A 15,336-nucleotide genomic window follows, 5' to 3' on the forward strand; every position below is an offset into this window, starting at 1 on the left:
GAAACCAATGCAATCTCCCTTGCCGGTATAATAAAAGATCAGAATTCCGGGGAGGGGGAGCGGGTGGGTGTCCAAACATTCTCCTTTCCCTCCATTGTGTGCTTTACTCACCACATGATGCATTTTCCCCACATCTTGCTTTTCCATTTCCATTGCACTGTTCATACCATTCTCAAGTCAGAAACTCAGTTTCCATGGCAATAAACATCTTTGCACATCTAATACAAGTTGTGCTACTCCATAATCAAAGCCGTATTGATTTGGGTTCAGAAGTGAGCTTCCAGCCGATGACCACATTAATTTAATTAAAAAGAAACATAATGTCCCAGAAGTAGCGGACATGACCAATGGGAATTCAGAAAAAGGCATCTGCTACATTGGACACATTAAGCATTGTCCGCTCTACATATTCTAAAAGGCTTATTGTAGGAGTAATAGACTCTATGTAGTATCTTTTCGTGTTTTATTTTCATTTTACTTATAACAACAAAACATGAAATAACAAAAAAATGTGTAGCAAAAACTATATACATAATTACAAACACATAAATACCCCCTACGTCCCCTTACAGATGCCAGGTACACATCATATAATATGAAATTGTCAGAATCAATACAATGTCAGGAATTTGCCCCAAATTTTTCTAAACAACCCATTCTTGCCTTGTTTCCTATATATACATTTTTCCACATCCGCCAGATCAAGCATTTCTTTCAACCAGTCCTCTTTTTTTAAAGAAATGTCGGATTTCCAATTCCTAAGGATGATTTTTTTCCCCATCATGGCTCCCCTAAATAACCACTTCTTTTGGCTTTGAGTGAGTATATCTAAGGTAGCATCATTTCCCAGTATTAATGTCTCAAAATCAAGACCTATCGGTTCATCCAAGACCTTTTCCATCACCACACCAATCTCATTCCAAAATTCACCCACCTTCCTACAATCCTACATCATATGTTCCAGTGTACCAGTTTCACAAATACAAGCCCAACACTCAGAGTCATCTTTCAAACCTCGCTTCCATAATCTTTCAGGTGCCCAATAAACCCTGTTTAATATCTTTATTTGTCTCGTTCTCTCAGTCAAACCCAGGGAACAAAATTTGACATTTGCACACATCCTTGTCCATGTCTCCACTGTAATTTCAGAGCCAATTCTTCGACTCCACTCGTTTCTGAGCTGAACATTGTCTTTATATTCACTCACTATTTGTTTGTACACCCGGCTAGCTAAGCCACCTTCACCTACCAACGACTTTCTTGTAAGAAAATCCAAATTCAAACTCGCCTGGAAATCAATCTCACCAACTGCAATCTTCAATTTCCTGTAATCCGAAAACCTGAAATTTTCAATATGAAATTGTTGTTGCAACTCTCTAGCACTCATCCATTTCCCCTCCTTAAATAAATCATCAATCCAACTCACACCACCCAAAAACCAGTCTGCCCAGAATAGTGTCTTATTTTCCAATCTAATAGAGGGATTCAACCACAATGACGCACCAGGATCTCTACATGCATCCACACCCAGCAAACCATTGAATTTCTTCCAGGAGTATCTCAGACAGACAGTCAATGGGTCCTTCACACTCTTCACTCTTGATCTATGTAGTATCTTAAATTTATTCAGTCGGAGTCTGGCGCTAACTGCTATTTCCTTTATGGTGTAAAGTGCTTGCATTCCGTCCCCTTCCTCCATCTCACCCAGATCTGTCTCCCAGGTTTCCCTCAGTTTAGACAATGGGTGTGTAGCATTATTCACAATTATCCTAAAAAACATTTCCCGCTGGAAATATCCATAGTGCAGCTTAGATCCAACTTTAAGGTAACTCTTTTAGCTTTGGCAGTGAAGCATTGCTCCATAAGGGGGTTTCTGCAGCATCAAACAAGGGTCTTTTGTCTCGCCCACCTGTGCTGCAGCAATTTTAGCTGAGGCTAGACACAGGTGACTTTCGCTGGGCTGGTAACCCTGTGCATTTTAAATTGTGGGCATGTTAAGGTGTTTTCTTTTTAAGCCCTCTGCTTGCTTTGAGCTTATTGTTTGCATCTGTGCCGGCTCCTTTGTTTCTGCTGTGTCCACCCTCCCTCCCACCCTCTTAGTCCCTGATAGACTCTGTGGTCCTTTTAGGACTTCCTCCCATGGCAGCCATCGGCTAAGGGCCTCGAGGCAAAGGGCAGCTCACAAAGAAGCAGCTCCACTCCTTGTTGCCTGTGTTCAACCAGCAGCAACAGGTAGGTTTTGTGTGATGTAGGTAGGAGGTGCATCCATTACTGTATTTCATGAGCTATTGAACTACTCTCATTACCAAATATCCTACTCCCTCAGGGATATAGCCTATTTATGCAACTAAGCCATAGTTGGCATTTAACCTAATTTTAAAAGGTAGGCATTTAAATCTGCCTCATTGTATAATGTGAGGAATCTGATGGTATCCTTACTTCTTTCCCCAGATTTTTCTCCCCTCAGGTGGCCAGGGAAAGGACATCACCTGTGGCTCCTGACCCTGGGGGTGGATAAGTAAGGCAGGATCCCCGGGAAGAGGGAAACCTGGGGAGAGGGAATGAGCACCCCAAAGATGAGACATGGTATCCCACTTTTTCCATTTACCCTGAATTCCCTTTCTCAAGTCATTATGGGCTATTGCCATGCTTTGCCCTTTAGCTTGAAAAGAGTGACTGGAAAACTCCCTAAACACCCCTCAGGAGTGGGGAACTCATTAGTGACCCATGGTGGTCTTAAACTGATGGTGTTTGTGATTTGGCATGGAGAAGAAAAGCCAATCACTCCTCGCCTCGGAGTAGCCTAAAAATAATAGGGTAAGTTTAAACCGTTTATCCCAGGTAGTTTGCTGCTAGGATATGTATTTCAAGAGATTACTTAGGTCTATCGAAGGTACCTTCCTCCTGGTGTGGAAATGACTATTCAATGTTGTCCATCTATGCAAAAAACATGTAATCACCTTCAGGGGGATCCTATTGTATCTATTGTGTAATTTCAAATCCTCCTAGTCTTACTGGCAATGTTAATAAGCTGTTTCATTATATATGAACCTTATTCAGATGCTCAAGTAGCTCACAATAGGCGTTATTAGACTGAAATGTTAGTCGCTTCAATAGAGTCTGTTGTGGTCCTAAATGAGGAAATAATAATGTTGTGAGATTCAGTACACTGTCCTTAACGAAACCATAGTGTATAGTGTATTAAATAACCTCCATGAGGTGCTTACCTACTGCATAGGTCTTAATTTTGTAGACAGATCCTACAATTCTTGATGAGCATAAAAAGGGTATCCAATTCGACTATAATGGTGCCAAAATGCAGCGGACGACCTAAGGGTAATTGAAAGTACTTGTCAGCGTACCATTAAGCTATTAGTCTTAGATTCACCGGGCCGCAACAGGAGGTGCGTGGATTTACATGATTAGATCTTACCTCTGAATACTAATAAGGACGTGATCTTGGCAGGCACACGGGGTGCGCGGATCCGATGCTGCATTGTTAAAGATTGTAATGGGGACTAGCGTGACGTGCAGCCGCGTAAACGTGATGATGTCATATGTCAGTAATGCACGTCATCACGTTACGCGTGTTGTACACGTCTTGATATTCTCTACGAGTGGAATTGACATGTTTACTTTGAGCATGGAGCACTGCTGCTCACGATCTACATAAGGGTTAATCTGGCCATAGTAGGATGACTGAAGCCAAATACCCGCTGGGAAATTGATGTCTCCTTTTGAGATACCTTAAGAGAATTGTCGAGGAGCTGGTCGTCGAACGACAAACTACATTAAATAGTCATTTCCACACCAGGAGGAAGGTACCTTCGATAGACCTAAGTAATCTCTTGAAATACATATCCTAGCAGAAAACTACCTGGGATAAACGGTTTAAACTTATCCTATTATTTTTAGGCTACACCGAAGCGAGGAGTGATTGGCTTTTCTTCTCCATGCCAAATCCCAAAAATCATCAGTTTAAGACTACCATGGAGCACTAATGAGAGGTAGGGCCCCCTCGAACAGTGAACTATTAATCTGTATTGATACAAATTATTCATCTTCAAGTATAACAACATTAAAACACAATCACTTTCTATTATCTCTTTATTATACAGATGACTCTGAAGAACTTAGAAGAACATTTGAATTGATGAACACTGTATAAGTATTTGTTTTTGCTCCTGAGGAAGGGAAGTAGAGTCCCGAAATGCGTTGAGCTTTTGTATTTGAACTGAAAATTATGGCATACAGAGAATGATATCTGTATAATACAATATGCATGCAATATTGTTGTAATGTATGTTGAATAACAGACAAAAGTACTATTAACTAAATAAAGGTTGATCTTCACAAGAAGTAATATATATATATATATAAATAAATTGTATACAAAAATGTTTTGAGAATTGTTATTACAATTCTTTCCAAAGAAACAGATTTAACTAGTCACGTGATTAACATTTAATGGGAACAGCGGTTCCACTTACGGAACCATTAGGAATCCCAAACAGCTTGATAAATTATTGAGATAAACAGCAGAGTAATACTAACTAATGATTGTTTGTCTTTTGACAATCCCTTGAGTGTGCAGGGGATGCGAGTGATCCACAGCCCGTGGACACTTTATACATTGGGTTTCAAGACCCACAGAATTTATGATATATGATATGATATTTTATTTGTATTGCGCTCGTACACAAGTGTGCATGGAAGGGGGAGAGTGGAAAGTGCGGAGCAGAGGAGAGCAGATAAATAATAAAAATAAATAGAAAATGGAGGCAATAAACAGTGGTAGTGCGGCCAGCAAGTGGAAAGTGCTGTGTTTAAGGCAGCAGACTGGGAAAGTCTGATAAGTGCAGAGAAAGAAGAAAATTGGGGTGGGGGGCTGTATGGGTACAGATACAGTCCCATTGCAAGGTGTGGCCAGGAGACAGTGCAGGAGGGTGGCAGTGTGAGCAAGTACCTAGGCCCAGGGGACAGAGGGTGTCCAGGTGCACAGTGCCAAGAGAGAGTAGATCAGCAGGTGAGAGGGGGAGCGAAGGCAGAAGCAAAGAGGAAGGCCTTGAGGTGCTACCGGAACCAGAGATGGTTCTCCTCAAGTTTTAGAGTGGCAGGGAGGCTGTTCCAGAGGGAGGCCCCAGCCAAAGATAGAGATCTACCCCCAGCTTGTTTCTTTGAAAAACAATTGACCCAGAAGGAGTTAGAGGTAGAGGAGCGAAGCGCTCGAGAGGGGAGGCATTTGCAGAGGGATAGGTGAAGGTATTTTGGACCCAGGCACCGGAAAGCCTTGTGGGCAATGCATAGGGTTTTGAATTTAATCCTTGCATCCACTGGGAGCAAATGGAGAGATTTCAGAGCTGGAGAGATACGATCCCAGGGCTTGAGGCCAAGGACAAGTCTCGCAGTACTGTTCTGGATAAGTTACAGAGGGCGGAGAGTAGAGGCAGGTAGATTTAGAAAGAGGCTGTTACAATAGTCCAACCTACAGAGAACCAGAGCTTGGGAGACAGTGAGCTTCTGAGGGAAGGGGAAGGAGGAGGAAGGAGAGGAAAGGCAGAGTACCAGAGGTGCAGTAGGAAGTTTTAATTTTTAGAGACCTCAGCGATATGGGCAGAGAAGGAAAGTGTGGAGTCAAAGATGACCCCGAAGTTCTTAACCTCACAGCTAGGGGTAGGAGGAGGGCCAAGGGAGGGCAGCCAGAAAGTGAGGGAACAGGATGGAGATGCTGTGCCGATGAGGAGGATCTCAGTCTTGCTGGCATTCAGAAAAAGATCATTGGCGGCACACCAATCTTGAATGGCAGTCAGGCAGTCAGAGATGAGAGTGGGAGAGGAGGTGGGCGAAGGCAGCCTGAAAATGAGTTGAGTGTCATCAGTGTAGCACTGTAAATTTGGGCAGAAAAATGGCAATGCAGTGGGTGAGAGTTGCCAGGCATTGGTTGAAAAGTCAGGGTGAGAGGTTAGGCCCCTGGGGAACCCCACAGGTAGAGAAGAAGATAGATGATAGGATAAGACCAGGAAGGGGAGTGTCCCTCTGGCACATTGAGTTTCAAGACCCACAGAAGTTTACTTTGGAATTACTAAGGCAAAAGAGCCATTGAACAGCTACAGGCGAGCAGCTCATTATTGTTTGTGATTTCCCCGAGTGTTATTTCTGTGGTGTGTTAAGAGTGAGGGGCAGGGTTGCTTATAATTTTGTTTTGACACAGGACTGTAAACACTTTAATGTTTTTCCATCCTGACAAACACTGAGTTAATATTTTTGTTTAATAATTGAGACTACTCCCATTCACGAATAGCTCAAATTAGATGTTTTTCCAACCCCTTTATTGCTTGGAATAAAAGAATTGGAAGCATCAATTTTGTGTCTGCTTTGTCACTGGATTCTCAGTGTCCACTCAATGATGCCTTCACAGTAAGGGTACCATATTTTGCATCCAGCCTAACAGAGTTACTCAGCCATATTCTGCATCTAGCCTAGTTAGTCATCCATAGTGTGCACTTGTCCAGTTTTGGGTGGGGAAGAGTTGTGTGGACTAGCTTTGTGTCACATCTAGATAGAATTGTGAAGATTAGCCTTGTCACATCTAGATAGAATGGTGAAGATTAGCATGCGCCACATCTAGATATAACTGTGAATATTAGCATGCACCACTTCAAGATAGAATTGCGATGATTAGCCTTGTGTTGCATCTAGATAGAATTGTGGAGATTAGCACACGCCACATCCAGATAGAATTGTGGAGATTAGCCTTGTGCCTCATCTAGATGGCACTGTGAAGATTAACCTTACACCACTTAGAGATAGAATTGTGACAGTTAGCATGCTTCACATCTGGACAGTGACGCCCCTAACCAAACCCTACTAAAAGAAACACCCACCCGCTGCATACACCTCTCAAACTCGGAAATAAACATATCCATACCTCTACAGCACAACAAACCCCACACAGTTCACTACACTGCAACAACAAAATAAACCACACATAGCCTCGCACAACAGCACATGACGGCAACCGAAAAACACACCTCAGTGAACTGAAGCTGGCAAAAGCGCATCACAGCTCTCTTGCTCTTTTCTCCCTCTCAGTGCTACTAACTTCCCCCCCATCCTTCCTCCCCTCACCCTCTTGCCTTACAGATCCATCAGAGCGCCAGGGGACGACGAAGCTGGTGATAGTTTACAGTATTAAAAACCTTTTACATAACATGTCTGGATTAGTAGCTTGTTCGCCAGGGGATGTATGCATAACATCGGCCTACAATAGAGGACTTGGATCGTAGCATGCCAGCTCATTCTCTTAATCTACAGCCTGATTTCTGGCCTATATTTATCAGCATACTTCCAATAATTTACAATCGCCTTAAGAAACACCCAATAATATTTCTATAGATCCACGCCTCCCAGATGTCCTTCCCATGGCTATCAGCACAATGTCCGCAGGGCCACGGTGGCAATCCATTTACCCTATAATAGTTTCTGAATAGCACCCTCCAATTTATTAAACTGTGCTTTGGGAATGCTTTATGGAATAGATTGGATAAAAAAGAAATCTAAATCTTTGCCCTTTCTACACTGTATACCACACCAACTTCTCCCACTTAATTCAGAGCCCACTATGACCACCATATATCCATGATAATATCCATTTCCCTCAAGATGCATAATACTTGATTGATCAAGTACAGCAGCAGGTCGCCGGCAGATAGGGAGCCGGCAGATAGGGACACTCAGTCTTCTTCTCCTGCTGTGCACCAAAAACCAGACAGGGCCAAAGGTTTCTGGACCCATTCTGCGGATGCCTTAATAGCCAAGGAAAACAGGTGTATCTGTTTACTTTTACCCTTGCCAATGGTCTCTGTCGTGTACCATGTTTTTATCTAATTAATTACTGTGTGGTAATTTGCTTTCTACAAAATCAATTGGTGAGGAAGTAAAATAAATATATGTTTTTTAGGACTGGGGTTATACGGGGGACTGTGGGATAGGTGTAGGGGAGCGAGTTATGGGGGAGGCCTATTTAAAAAAAATCAAAGTGATTTTGCCAAAGTAAATTACCATGGAGTAATTTGCTTCAGTAAATCCACCTAGAACCATCTCTGTATAGAAAGTGGAGCCAACCCTATCTTGTTTAATACTGCCTAGAGAAAGGTCCACTTCGCAGAGTCAAAATCCTTGTGTGAGTCCTGTGGATCTTCCTGCAAGAATGAACCAAACTTGCTATCACCCCAACAGTCCTATTCACCAGTGTTATAGATAATATTTTCTTTTTTGCCATTTTATTTATTAGGTATTTACAATGCGCCAATACACAATGTATTTCAAGGTGCAATAAGACAAGGTGGGGGGACAAGTATGACAAAAACAAAAACGGTCCTACTAGGCCTTGTGACATTTGGATCGTACCAGTGCAGTAACAAGAAGTGTGGGAGAGAGGGGAGGAGGGAAGTGCTAGTCAGGGCGGAAGGGACTGTGGGATAAGCGAGTGCCACAGGAGGCCAGGTGGACAGAGCCAGGGCAGAGCCAGGGAAATTCAGAGGGGTCAGGCAAAGGCAGGTCCACGTGCTAAGTCCGGGGTATGGGGCTGGAAGGACTCAAGGGGTGCAGGCCCAGCCAGGCTAGTGCACTAGTGCAGGGGGAGGGGGCCCGGAAGGGCAAGTGCAGGTTGATAGGTTGTGGGGGTAGTCAGGGCTAGACTGGACGTGGCGTGTCTGGTCCCCTGTAAGAATCTAGAGAAACCAGGCAGCCAGTCAAGATGCAGACAGGGACATTAGCAGGGGAGGGAGAGATGGAAGAGAAAAGGAAGGTATTGAGAAGATTCCGGAACTTAAGGAGATCCGGCTGAAATCTGAGAGGGGCAGGGAGGCCATTTCAGAGGGAGGCAATTGCAGAGGAGAGAGACCTTCCCCCACTCTCAGCTTTGAAAAGCAGCTGATCTGCAGAGAGTTGGATCTAGAAGACCGTAGGGCTCTAGCAGGAAGGTATTTAGGGAGAGAAAGTAAGAAATAGTGCCAGGCACAGAAAGCCTTGTGGATGATGCAGAGGGTCACAAACCTGATCCTTGTAGCAACCAGAGCCAGTGGAGATATTTTAAGGCTGGAGAAATATGGTCCATGGGCTTGAGGCCAAGGATAAGCCTCGCCATTTATCTAGACGGTAGCTGTAACCATAAGGTGACCATACTACAAATTAAAAAACCCTCCTGTTCCTCCAACGAACTCCTCCAACCCACAATTCCCGTTCCCAACAAACATTTATCAAGTGAACATTCACGAGTGATATGAGGTGTTACAATTCACATTGCTCTGTTGCTTTATCTTTTTTGTGTATTATCACAATCCTGACAACGTACAAGTCACTGGGGAGTATTCCTCTCTCCCTACTATTTGTGAACATGTTAAGGAAGTGTTCAGCTACCATCTCACTATCTTCCATTGTTTGTTTGGGAATACACAGAGGCCCACGGGCGTGTGGCGCGTTATAATAATTAAAATAAATAAACCATTTGCACCCAGTGTTTTTCAGTTCGTTAATCCTACGTCCTATCTCGGTGAAAAATCTGCTTCCGCTGACTCACTTTGCTGAACTGGTAGTTTTGAAACTGGGAGACCTCAAAAGAAGGCCTCAAATGTGGGATCATCAATGACTCGATAACTACGGTACACTTTTCAATGGTATGTTGCAACAGTCTCAGCAATTTTCCCTCTCTTTCTCTGGGTGTATATGCTCATTTTGGACCTCCACTTGCCAGCCACAAATCCTTCTTCACTAACCAAACCAGCAATTTAACGATCATATCTGCATGTGCATAAACCTGGCCTTTTCACAACCTGTTAATATGTCTAGCATTACCTAACATAAATGTTTTGTTTCCCCTGCATTCTCTTCAGTTGTTTATGCTTCCCCACATCCCACATACTCCTGACCTCCTTCTCCAGTTGCGAGATTTCCTGTTCTGCAAGCTTGATTTCCCCAAATGTATACTTCTTTTTTAGTCACACTTGCCATCACTCTACCCCTTAACACCTCTTTGAATGCCTCCCATAGCCTACTGGCACCCTCAACTGATCCCACAGTTGTTGTACCCACTTTCAGTTCTTCTCTGATCTCGAGATCCCCCAGATGCTTCGCATTGTTGCCATGTGTCCATAGGACGTGTTTTCGATCCATCCAACCTGAACAATGGGGGATATGAACTGATGATCCTCTAGGGAGATAGGTAGCCTCTAATACTCTTATGGTGTTTCTCTTATGGAGAAACATATATTTGATATGGGACATACAGCGGTGTGCCCCAAAATGAAAGGAGAAGCCTGCTGCATCCGGTTTCAGGGTTTGCCACACGTCAAACAACCCTGGGGAGCGTGCCCAGTCATGCAGCTTTGTTTGGGTTATAGTGTCCTGCCACACTGTCCTTTTTTTGCCCCTGACAAGGACAGCATACAAATATCTTGCTGTTGCAGTAAGCCCTTCTTCCTCTCTTGTTATTACTTCACTTAGCTCTGCCATGACTTCTGCTGTGATTGAGAGGAGGTGCATATATCATAATTAATTTGATAGTTTAATCTACTAGCTTCTCTACTACCATCAGGTACCTGCTACTCATGTCCACTATCGATATCCATGTAGTGCATGGGAGCTTTTTATTAATTTAAATCGCTACTCCCCTAGTTCACCTTCCGAAATCTTTTTATATGATATCCTGCCAACAAATATACATTGGGTACCAACAAGTGGGCCTTTTGTATTAGGGCTAGATCTTTTGTATTGAAATACTACACCTCCGCTTTTTATACTGTCACACAGATCACATTCCACAATAAATATTTATAGGACACCCATGACATTTATCGGTTGTATGATCATTTCAGGATCTTTATTTACTGGTTTCCAGTTTCTCCCATTTAACCCTGCATCTAGATTGTAGCTGTAACCGTAAGGTGACCATAACCCAAATAAAACAAACCTCCCGTTCCCCATTAAACTCCTCCAACACACAATTCCTGTTCCCAAGATACATTTATGACATGAACATTTGCCTTGCCAACACAGGCAACCTAATATCCAAGTGACGAATAAATTAACCAATTCTCTTTTCAATGCTCTGATTCTAGGTCCTACCTTGCGAGAGCAGAATTGGTTCTAGAAAATATACAACCTTGCCACAAATATGTTTCTACCCCTTTGTTCACTCTACCCCCCCCCCCCCCCCCCCTCAATTCAGAATTCTGGCTTTTCCAGGTAACCCAGAGTCCGAGAGAGAGAGAGAGAGAGAGAGAGACCATCCTCTGCCACATTGATTCTTTCAGATCCATTCCTATCATGGCCCTTCAAATTTCACTCCTTAATGATTTCTGGTTTTTCTGGCATCCAAGACCCTTTCTTATGATCTCCGGGGTCAAGGACCTCCATTTCTTCATTCCCTCCACCTCCTCTCCACCCAATCCCAAAAGTCCCTTGGCAAACCAAAGAACCATGCTTTTCTGATGGACAAAATCTTTTTTTAAAACTTATCTAGCATTAGAAGAAATTGGTTACAACGGAAATTGGTTTCAATGATATGTTCCTTGCAATTCTACAGGTAAGGAAGGTACATGTTAAAACAAGTCAGATAAATCAAAGCTGTACAACACCTTGCAGCAACATGGTAAATAATCTGTATCTATATATATCCAACGGTGTCTACAAACTACATTATTGATCATTTGTAGAAGGCTTGGCTCTAATTTCAGACATGAACAAGCAAATGTCTTCCCAAATGTCACTGGGACCATTAGCCAGGGGAATAAGCGAAATGCAGGACTCTTCCTTATCATTTGTGAATGTGAGTTCAAGCAACCGCTCTGTGTGCGTGGGGCACTTCGGGACTTCTAGGAGTTTAACATGCACCTTTGGCAGTAAAACATGCTATTACCAAATTTGTGTCAGTGTGAGTGATATGTCAGTAATAGTGGCCAGTGTGTTTGCTTCAGACAACCAAAAGGTAGCAATTAAAGGGCAAGACTAGAACATGTGTATAAAATGTGCATTAGTGCCATACCATTTGGGGCATCACCCCCACTCCCACCACTGGTGGAGAATTTAGTAATTGCAGCTGGTGTGTTGAGTAATCTATTGAGGACTTTAAATTGGATTAGCCGATATCTCACATTCTTTAGTTAAGAGGTAACCTTCATGTTTCATCGGATTGAAGTTGGCTTCCCATACTGCGCTTATGCAGCTTTGGGGGAGCTGAGCTTTGTTATATAAAGTCGAGACCATCTTGTGGTGACCAGCAGTCTGTATAATAGTCGAGTAATGTGTGCGTCTCAGGATAATGTGAGCATGTTGCCTACTTCCGCCTGAAGGCCGCTCTCCTATGAAAGTACTGCAAAGTCAATAGGGTTGTTACCCATTTAATTTATAAAATATTCAAGTGATACACACCGCCCCTCTGGACAAATGTCCCTTGTGAGTGTGCCCTCCCTATCCCATTTAGTCTATCCGCTCGTATCCTGAGTGGACATAATATCAGTGAAGAACAAAGCAGTGGCAACCACAAATGCATCGGGGTACAAACAAGGGCACAGCATTAGGCAACTCAAGGAGTTGTAAATAAATTCACAGTTTTTCAAAACAAACAACAAGTAAGACTTGAAGTGAGCAATTTTCAAAATCATATATTCACAAATTGGTGTAAAACAAATAAATGTTCCGCATTGTTTTTCATACAAACATTAAGTGCTTGAATACATTAGACCATAATGGTCAAAACATAACATTAAATAAAGGTACAGGGACAATGTTCCCCTGTGATATCTAAACAAACAATTTAATGTCAATTATTCAAATTAGGTGTGGATTGCAATGTACAGTCCAAAAGGATGTCCTGATATCTTGATAGGAGATATTAAAGTTAATGACGGGTTGTGTTTGTCCACTTATCTTGTACTATGCGTTTCGGGTGTAAAGCCCTTCTTCAGGTATTAGATATATGGATTAATTCTTTCTGAAAATATAATACATATAATATGTGTAAGTAATTTCATAAGTGGAAGACTAAGTATCAATATTAATTCAACAAAAACTGCAAAGAAAACTACCAAAAAGTGGTAGGGCACTGCATTAGCCTGCATTCAAACTTGTAAGATAGTCGAATTTTAATTGAATTCTGGTTCACATAAGGAATATGAACTTTGAAAAAGATATATCTAGTAATGTGGAATTCATAACAATCGGAAGCAACCGATCGCTAATGTGTATCTGAGTGAACAGACACATTAGTCTGGGGTGGGACAAGTCGCTACAGAAAGCCCTGTGTCCCGCTTGCCAGACCAACGGTATTACATGAAATCAGGTATATGTTGTAAATATTACAAAAATGACTCACCCACTGTCGTGGATGCTGATAACTCTGCCAAGTAAGGTGCAAAGTGCAGGAAATCACTGTGTCGCCAAACATTCTCCTTCATGGTAATTGTCCAACAGGTTACTGTAATGACATAGTAAATCTGGTCAGTAACCAAGGTGTTCCGGTTTCTTAACTCAGTAGAATAAAGTAATGCAATAAGAGGTCATTAACATACCTCTTTTAAATGAGAAGCCGCCAACTTGCATTAGAATCAACGATTAGAAAAAGATATTCGATTGGTTTGTCGCTTAATCTTAGCGATGTGCATAGAGATGTATTTTATCCTCAGAAGTTGCTGAGTGTAAGTTGTACACTATAGAGTAAAAAATGACAAAGGGGTGAGCCCCATTAGTACTAGAGTAGCATGCAGATTTTTAACAGTCACATTATTAATCTCTATTCTGCATTCTCATTTGCTTACCGAGCTTGTGTTGTTAATGTTTGCTGAAACCGTATGCGTGGCAATGGTCAAAGTGCTGGAGTATACGTGCCTGTAGGCAATGGTAGATACGCTCGGGAATGGCGTTCTGCAAAGAGAGAGATTACTCTCAATCTTGGGAATATAAAATGCGTGCCGTGTCTGGATAGTCTGGGTTCATTGCGTGCAGCTTTTGCAGGGAGATAGACCACCGAAATCAGAGTTTTTTTTTTTTTTTACTTTTCTTTATTGGCAAGAAGTAGTAGCTGGCACATTACAAATTGCAACGACAACACACATTACATATTTAAAGCATGGATGATAAAGGACAGATTTGACAGGAGGCCACACAGAGTCCCGATACAGGTTAAAAGCAATAAAGGCATTACTATGCAGTATGAGCCATCCCCGGATCTGGAGACGGAGGAGATGATAGAAGCTCCAGGTCCACCTTACGGTTCAAATAGCTACAGAACCCTGTCCATATGTTTGTGGGATGAGCTGTACTAGGCAACATGTTAATGTAGTCCTCTTCACAGGATTGTGTCCAGGTGAGGGCTTTCAGCCACATCTCCAGGGAGGGGGGGATCTACGCTTCCAACATTGCAGGATGCATTTCTTGGCCACAATCGCCGCCACATTCAGAAATTTAGCCTCCCGTTTCGCTTCAGTTCCCTCCCACAGGCCAAACAGAAGAGACAGGGGGTCAGGGGGGACATAAAACCCCACAATCTCGGAGAGGGTCTCAAGCACCGCATCCCAGAACGGGGCCAGCGCCCCGCAGGACCAAAACATGTGAGCATGGTCAGCATCGTTAGATCTGCATCTTTGACAGGGGTGGGATTGGTCTCGGGCAAACTTCACAATCGCATAGGGAGTGTAGTACAGGCGATTGAGCAGCTTGTATTGGACACATCTAACTCTGGAGTTAAGAGAAACCTTGCGAGTGTGTATGCACATTTTGGTCCACATCTCATCCGAGATGCTTAATCCCAGATCCCGACTCCAAGCATCTCGAACAGCATGGGGGGTTCTGACAACTCGCGCCCCCAACATTTTATACAGGGAGGACACAATGCCCTTACCCCCAGCGGAATTGGCAATATAGCGGACCTCAGGAGACTCAGGGGGTTCATCAGGATACGAAGGCCACATATCTTGGATTGCCGCCCTAAGTCGTAAGTATTGCAGCAACACCAGCGAGGACTTGGAGTGCCCCGGTTTCCAGGTATCAGGGGTAATGAATTTCCCATCGGGGAATAGGTCAGAGAAAGATCTGTATCCCAGGTCTGACCAGTGACGGATGAGGAGCCTATCCTGTGTGGGGGAGAGGCCAGGGAACGACCAGAGGGGAAGCCATTTGTAGTACGGGGGGAGCCAGATCCGGGCATCAGAATCTGGCGCCACGCTCTTATGGTAGAGGCGACCGGCTCAGCGGGGGACTCCGAGCGATACAAATGAAAAAGGATCAAGGACATGACGTTAATCTCCTCAGTCACCAGGATTTCAAGCTTGACGTGCGGGG

General features: G+C 43.2%; 1 long non-coding RNA gene across 1 annotated transcript in view; it reads left to right on the forward strand.

Annotated features, from left to right (window-relative positions):
* The window catches only part of LOC138489807 (uncharacterized), a 134,695-nt gene that overhangs the window by 32,473 nt on the left and 86,886 nt on the right, over positions 1-15,336 (forward strand). The gene's annotated exons all lie outside the window — the stretch shown is intronic.

This window comes from Ambystoma mexicanum, chromosome 9 (genome assembly GCF_040938575.1).
Source record: "Ambystoma mexicanum isolate Mex_15411 chromosome 9, UKY_AmexF1_1, whole genome shotgun sequence".
NCBI classification, from domain to species: domain Eukaryota; kingdom Metazoa; phylum Chordata; class Amphibia; order Caudata; family Ambystomatidae; genus Ambystoma; species Ambystoma mexicanum.